The following is an 8,670-nucleotide window of genomic DNA, read 5'->3' on the forward strand; positions in this document are numbered from 1 at the left end:
CAAGTTCATGTTTTCAAATTCAGCCTTAAGGGCACAAATTTTTGCCTCCTGTTCAGCGATTTTTCTGTCCTTTCTACATAACCTACACTGCCATGGAAGAGCCTCATTTTCTACCCTCGTTGCCTCGCCGCTACATTCGCCCCAACGAAACCATAACTTATAGTCCACACAGAACACCTCCTCTTTCAAATTTCTACGACAACCACCACATTTGTCACACGTGGTTTGATAGACAGACTTAACACAAAATCAGAGAATAAGTTGGCACAAGATCACAGTAGTTTCGTAGCCTGTAGCCTACTAGTCAGTAAATAAACAATAATGTAAACAAACTTTTAAACTAACTTCCGAAAGTATTAAATGCCTAAACCCCGTATGATCGACACGAATTAATTTGACCTTGATGCGAAAACTCAAGTCGAAAAGGAAAATCTACACCCGCGCGAAATTTACGCCTAAAAAACGTAAACAAAACTAGCTACTACCGGCCTTTTACGAAATACTTTCTTTTCGATCTAAATACGGTCAGAAAAGCGAAATCTTCATTAGACAGCCTAGAGAAGAAGTATATAAACTAGTCTAAAATGTAATATTAACTAAATTAGCTCTTATTTCAATATTAATCACTTAACTTAGCGAGAGCTCTGTATACGAGCGTCTGCCTACCACCGACTACGAACCACATATAGGCCTCCTTTGATCTCGTGGTCCCTAAACAAATCATCAGGTAGCGGTATTGTCAAGAGGCTACTTCCTGATTGTCTGTGTGGACCAACATTCCGAAACATGCAGACTGAGGTTTGCATCTCTTCTCAGGATACAGTGTTTCTATTTGCCTTAGCTGGAGACAAAGGGAGAGCTGATGCAATTTCGGTATCGAACACAGAATGAAATAAGCCATTTCCACTACCCTTTTTAATTAACTGTATAACAATTTACAGGAGTTAAATGGATCACTTAAAACATAATCACCTCCACCTTACGATGAGCCTTCTTTGTAATAAAACATATTTTCAACATTTGAGTATCACACACAAACATTATGCAAATCAGGTATTGAAATTTCCGCCACAAATAGATCGTTGCACTAAATATATACGAAGTCTTGTATGCACCAGCGTTTGAGAGCACAAACACCCACATCTGAATGCATGTGTACACGCAATACAACTATCGGAAACAACCAGTTGATCAATAGGGAAACTGACGTAGCGACTGGATTTTTAAAAATACTATAAAATTCCTAAATTGGCTCTCTCCACTACATTCGGAAGGAGGGTGGAAGGAGCATGATACAGTAGAGACAACAGGAAATAGCACTTTAAGACAGGGCTCACTGTGGTGTATTGAGAAGCACTAGACTCGACACACGTAAACCACGATCCAGTCCATAGCAGTAGTTGCCATGACTAGATGTCGGAGGTAGCTGAAACACTCGCACAGCCCACACGCTCATATCCCATGGTCCACACACCATCCACCTGCCCCTATGCACACCGCCAGCGTCGTGTTAAGATGTCAGTGGAAATTACCGCTTTAGCCACAGCTGCAATCGCGGATGCGCATGTATGCCAGAGTGCACCACCCACGGACATTGAGGGCATCTGGGGATGATTGGAGTGGCAGAAATTCCGATGTTATCAATACCTCCAGCACAATTAATAAAAAATTCCTCGTTATTATACCGTGGTCGAATAGATTTCACTTCAAAAACCAACGTTTCATCCCTGTCTGCGGAGTACATTCTCAAGGAGGACCGTAGCATTGTTGAATGTCCGATTCACACCTTGGCTTGCTCAGTAGCGAGCCAGGGTGTGAATTGAACGTTCAACAAAACTTCGATCCCCCTTAAGAATGTCCTCCGCAGATGAAGACATAGCGTCAGCTTTTGAAGTGAAATCCATTCGTCCGTGAAGTAATATGCCAGAACGTTTTGTTAAATATGACCTTGCCTACAGTGAAAGTTTATATTTTACCATACCTACAGCGTAAATGTCCATCATTTTGTATCTTCTCTTATGTAACACACACACACATCTCCTTCCGTTGTGCTCACCCAGCACTGCCCGGCCATTGATCTTCTTGCATGAACACACACGCTGTGCCCCAACTCGTGCGGGACTTGGTAGATTAATTTGCCACAAGTAATGAGTGTGATGGACAAACATTTGCTAGGTGCACTACGAATGTAGTGGTGTGGACATGTTGCGAATGTGGGTCTTGCGTGGAGCGTGCAAGGGATAAGTCCCTGCAGGCGCACTATCCTCTGTGATTTTGGTAGCTCAGATGGCTCAGATGGGTAGAGAGTCTGCCATGTAAGCAGTAGATACCAGATTCGCGTCCCAGTCAGGGCACACATTTTCAAAATGTCCCCAATGATGTATATCAAAGCCTGTTTGTCGGTTTAATTATCATTCCGTTACATCAGATTGCCAACTACTCGTGAACACCGCTGAACCAACAGTGGTGCACTGCGAAACAAGCAGCTGCAATTTAGATGTACACAGTCTAATCCGAGGTAGTGATTTTGTTGACCATACACCTCGAATTTCTCACACGAAATGTAGATTCCTCCCGTCTATGCGCGTTATTTTCGAAGATGGAAGAAATCGGACAATACACAGGTTTTCACATAGCTAAAGTAACGTTACTTGTTGTGAAAATCCTGTACAAGACTATGACATAGGCAATATTCCCTCTAAGTATTATTTTATCAGACAGAGAAATATCTTTTCTTATCCTTCACATCCTGCATCACAGGACTAGAATATTAAACTCATTTATGGCTCATGATGGAGTGCTAAGATCTACCACTGTCACAGGACGCCTCCTCACTTTCGGACTCTCTCTTGAGATAACAGCACAGAGAAGTTGTAAATATGAGGTTTATACTATGTATCACTTTACAAATTCGGTAACACATATGATTTCATTACGATGGTCGTCTCTCCCTGTTAAAAGATATAATCGCAACGAAAAAAACGTTAAGTCAAGAATTATATCTGTGGTACACTAGCCATGACCTCAACTTTCTGGGTGGCATGTCACTGATATCAAATAGATAGACTAAATAAATTAATCATCAGAGTCACTTTGCATGGCAAGTAATTTTTATTTTTCAGTGGCTGGATTACATTCACCAGGTAGTTCAAATGGAAATCCTTGGAGGAAACTCGACGGTCATTTCGAGAAACACTATTGAGAACCGATATTTGAACCTGACCAGAGGAGGATGCTATCACTGGTAACAAACAAGTCGCGTAAAGACCGCGCTATTAAAAACACGATCACGACTACTACAGTAGTGTCACCTGTATAAAAAGCGGTCTTGGTTCCAAAGGCACACCCAAGAGTCGCTGATAGCGTTACAGTTTTTGATAGAAATGTCTGCGATTTGGAATCAAGTTTGTACAGTCAACCACATACTTGCATTGGATCCTATGGAGGCATCTTTTAATGATTACAGCCACTGGTGATTCATATTTATTCCACTCTCATATCTCGAAACGAGTCACCTTTTTCGTATCTATCTGCTACAGCAGAACTCCAACGTGGTTTTAGACAGCCCCTCTGCATCTTGTAAGTGTTCCTCAGTCTCTGTCCCACTCTCCCTGCACCATCGCCCATGTGATAATCTAGTTTTAAGTCGGAACCGAACACAAGTCGGAGAGTGCTATATCTCACATGCTGGAAATGGAGACATTTTGTCGTAGCTCTGCCAACGGTGTAAGACGGGCAAGGCCAGCGCCAAAACGAAGCTTTCTCCTGCAACACGAGTTAGTATAAAAGACGTTATGGGAACTGAAAGAAGGACGAGGATTTTGCTACTGCCTTGCTGTATGTCTCCGAACTACTTACAGCTACTACAGTCAAGAATAGATCTGCTTCCGTCAGGGGGCAGTCACATCAGTCACCCAAACTTTCTCTCTATCATCGTTATTTTGTACCATCCATCAAAAAACTATGAACTATAGAAGCTCCACTAACTTCATCCAACAGAGAATTCGATAAGATTTTACTACGTCCCTGTCTTTTGATATATATATCGAAAACAAATATTGTCTTTGTGTGCTGGCATCAAGCATATACGGCAATCCTATTAAATATACAGGTATTGATTCACTCAGTGATCGAAGTCGCTTGCACAGACCAGAGTAAAATTTTATTGTCTGTACTGTAGGAATGCCATACCTACAGACTATCAGTTGCAAGAGAGGGTTCCTGTTTTGATGTATGATACATTTTTTTCTGCTGTAACGCGTCGAAGCAGCAAACGACACAGCTTTTACACCGTCATACATTTTGTTTTTTCCACCTCGACTTCAAGGCCTGTGTCAGGTTCTAATCTGACATAAACCTGTTTCGATCCATTGGCTCTCACAGAAAACTGGACATCGCATGGCGTAAATTATGCTGCTGTTGCTGCTCCCACAACACACACATTTAATGACTGAAATAAAAGGCAGTAACAACATTAGGAAACTGGAAGAGTTTGTGGCATTCTGGAGTGTTCCCAAACTGTTGTCCAAAACTGATTGACGACAACCACATTTAAACCTGTCTTTCACAGTGAAGGGATTGCTGATGGCTCGGTGATTCGTTTCGAGTGATTCTTCACATTGCAGTCATGTACCCGATCACTGTTTCGGTGCTACCATCCCCTGAAAGTGTTCCCCTTCGACCAAGACTCTTTCTCCATCTCAAACAAGCAAGTGTTGATGAAGTGCCTGTGTCAATAATAAAAGAAGTTACCCAACAAATTATAAAGCCCCTGGTACATATTGCCAATTTGTCTTTCAGCGAAGGTGTGTTTCCTGAGAGGTTGAAAATCTCTAAGGTTAGACCTCTGTTTAAAAAAGGAGATCCATACAAGGTAGAAAATTATAGACCAATATCCCTTCTCCAATCATTTTCAATAATTCTAGAGAAATTAATGAAAACCAGACTCATAAATTACTTAGATGCTCACAAACTTCTGAACTGCAATCAACACGGCTTTCGCTCGGGCCACAGCACAGAATCAGCTATCCATGCCTATACCAAAGAGATTGTCAGGAGTCTCGACACTAAAAAATGTGTAGTAGGAATTAACTTAGATTTATCTAAAGCTTTTGATACAGTAAATCACAAAATTCTGTTAAACGAGATGGAGGCAATAGGTGTAAGGGGAGTTGTGAAGCAGTGGTTTGAATCTTACCTTCAAGATAGAACTCAGGTAGTAGAAATCATCGCAGAACATAAAAATCAGAAAATCAAGTGGGTTTCAGATGCAAAGAAATTGGAAATAGGTGTGCCACAGGGCAGTGTTCTTGGTCCCTTATTATTCTTGCTTTATATAAATGACATAAAAAATCCTAATATTTCTACCAAAATAATGTTGTTCGCAGATGACTAAGTGATGATAAAAAATCATTAACCACCACAACTGATATGGTCCTGAAATATATTCAACATTGGTTTAATGCTAATGAGTTAACACTTAATCTAAGTAAAACAAATTATATACAGTATGGCAAAGCAACTCAAGATATGGACCTCCAGTTAAAACTAATGGATAAGAAGATAGAGAGTGTACAAACCACAAAGTTTTTGGGCATGCACATTGATCAAAACAAGCTGGAAAGACCATCTCAAGTACTTATCCCAAAGGCTCAATTCGGCATGTTTTGCATTGAGGATATTATCTGGAGTAAACAGCACAGACTGTACTAGACTACTGTATTTTGCTTACTTTCAGTCCATCGTGTCTTACGGCATAGTGTTCTGGGGTAAAACTAAATCAAGCTTAACAGATATCTTCAAATTTCAGAAAAGAGCTATACGAACCATAACACATAACTCTCAAAGAACTCATTGTAGGCCCCTTTTCAAAGAATTGCAAATACTCACAATACCACCACTGTATATTTTTAAAAGCATTCTGTGTACAAGAGCACATATGAAAAATCTACGTACAAATGAGGACTGCCATAATTATAATACTAGAACTCGTAAGAATTTGTATGTAGAAAGGGTAAGGACAACACAAACCCAAAAGCATGTAAGTTATTTTGGAATAAAACTCTACAATGCTCTGCCAGTGTACATGAAGGCAATAACAGATGAAGTAAAATTTAAGACTGAGCTTAAAAATTACCTTTTAAGCAAAACTTTCTATGATGTAGATGAGTACTTTGATTGTGTGTAAATTTATTGCCAAAAATTTTAATTTATATGTCTAAATTTGTACTTTTAAAAAATGCCTTGAAAGTGATGTTCCATTATTAAGTCTGTAGTACTTGTACTAGTATAATAACTTTGTTGTGACAATTACTACATCATGTAAATGATATACAGGAAGATAATAAAATGAAATGAAAAAAATGAAATGTCCGTCAATCATAATGTGGTAATCAACAGGATACCAGTGGACAGATGGCGTGGAAAAGACACCACCGAAGTACTGTAATAACGATCACAAATGATAGTGCAATCAATTTCAGTAATCCAGAATGAGATTTTCACTCTGCAGCGGAGTGTGCGCTGAAATGAAACTTCCTGGCAGATTAAAACTGTGTGCCCGACCGAGACTCGAACTCGGGACCTTTGCCTTTCGCGGGCAAGTGCTCTACCATCTGAGCTACCGAAGCACGACTCACACCCAGTATTCACAGCTTTACTTGTGCCAGTATCTCGTCTCCTACCTTCCAAACTTTACAGAAGCTCTCCTGCGAACCTTGCAGAACTAGCAGTCCTGAAAGAAAGGATACAGCGGAGTCATGGCTTAGCCACAGCCTGGGGGATATTTCCAGAATGTTTCCAGAGTGAACATCTCATTCTGGAAACATCCCCCAGGCTGTGGCTAAGCCATGTCTCCGCTGTATCCTTTCTTTCAGGAGTGCTAGTTCTGCAAGATTCGCAGGAGAGCTTCTGTAAAGTTTGGAAGGTAGGAGTCGAGATACTGGCACAAGTAAAGCTGTGAGTACCGGGCGTGAGTCGTGCTTCGGTAGCTCAGATGGTAGAGCACTTGCCCGCGAAAGGCAAAGGTCCCGAGTTCGAGAGTCGGTCGGGCACACAGTTTTAATCTGCCAGGAAGTTTAATTTCAGTAATGTTACCAGTTTTTTACAATGCCGACCAGTGACACGGCAGCATGCCTCCCAATTTCTGTATCATCGCTAAACCTCCCCTCCTCTTCTTTGCGAGTACCGTTGTGAAGTTAGATAGATGACTGTGGTGTAAGTGCATTCCTTGTTAATTCTCGAACATAAACACCAAAGTATACCAGACAGCAATCTAAATATTTCTGGCACTTCGATCACAGTACGCAATTTACGATTACGATTACCCATCTTTGCCAATGCGGATGGGAGTGACAGAGGATTCTCGCATTCTTATGATAAAGTTAGAGATTGGAAGATCTCCTCGCATTGTCTTTGACCAACCCTCCCTGCAACACTGTCACCTATTCAATCTTCAGATGACTAGAAGTAGACAGCTACATTCCACGTTTCGTGAAGGAACACAGCGGACCAAGTCCGTAACAGCTGTCCTGCACCCAGATTTTTCCACATGCTCTCATATCGAGGAGGTTAGGATCACTTGTCGGTGTATAGTAGATATGAAAGTGTTGTGATGATTTAATAGACGGTTAAGAACAAGAAACGTGTGGTTTTTATGAATAACGGAGCTCTTGCATTCATAAGCTATGCGGTTCTGTACTTTAAACACGCTATAGTGTTAGATCATTGCAGCTTCCGACCTAATAGTCGTGCGGAATGCAACATTGTTTATATTGTAAGAAATATATCCCCAGCGAATGGCATAATTTCTCCATGCATGTTTCTCTTCGATAAACTACGCTGACAAACTGTGAAGTCATAAAACTACTACCTTGCACACCAAAGAAAACATCGATTCTTTGTAGCAGAAATACTACACAGGTTTCCAGAGGTGTATGACACCTGCTGTTTCCGAAGTTCATGTCCAATTACGGTTCGGAAATTATGATATGTTCACAACAGCCCTATAAAATATCGTCGACAGCTAAAAATGTATACGAAGAGACTGGGACATATTAGGAGGAAATAAACACTACGACAGTAGCCAGAGGAGCTGTAACAGTCTTACCGCGCCTTACTATCGCCCCTGATAACCTTCCTCTTAAATTAAATGCGTAATAAATGGCCTGCAGCAACATATCCCTATCTCATTCTCAACTGATCATTCCATCTACTACCTGTCGTTCTTTAACGCAGATCCATGTAAGTTTAGAGGCAGATGGTTCTCTTTCTTCAGGAAAGCATCAAAGACAACAGTCAACTCGCATATATCACTATTACTTCAATAGACATACAGTAGAACGTTCCCGTATAGCAACTGTTTGTTAGCTGACACCATAAGGTTGTGATTGACAGAGAGTACAGAGCAGCATATGGTAAATACTGTTTGTTACGGTTTAAAACACCAAAACTGTCCTGCACTGGGTCAATCACGCGGTCCGTTCTGTAGCCGTATAGTGCAATCATCCCAGCCGGTAATACAGCGCTCTTTAGCTAAGGACACTTTACAAAAATTTATAAGGTGGTTTCCAATAACTTTTGGGCCACATCAGGGTTCGTGAACCGACATTTATAAATTTATTACTCTACATTTGATGGTCATCCACGTTCAACTTCTACTCGACTGTCTTA

Source organism: Schistocerca nitens, chromosome 1 (assembly GCF_023898315.1).
Source record: "Schistocerca nitens isolate TAMUIC-IGC-003100 chromosome 1, iqSchNite1.1, whole genome shotgun sequence".
NCBI lineage: Eukaryota > Metazoa > Arthropoda > Insecta > Orthoptera > Acrididae > Schistocerca > Schistocerca nitens.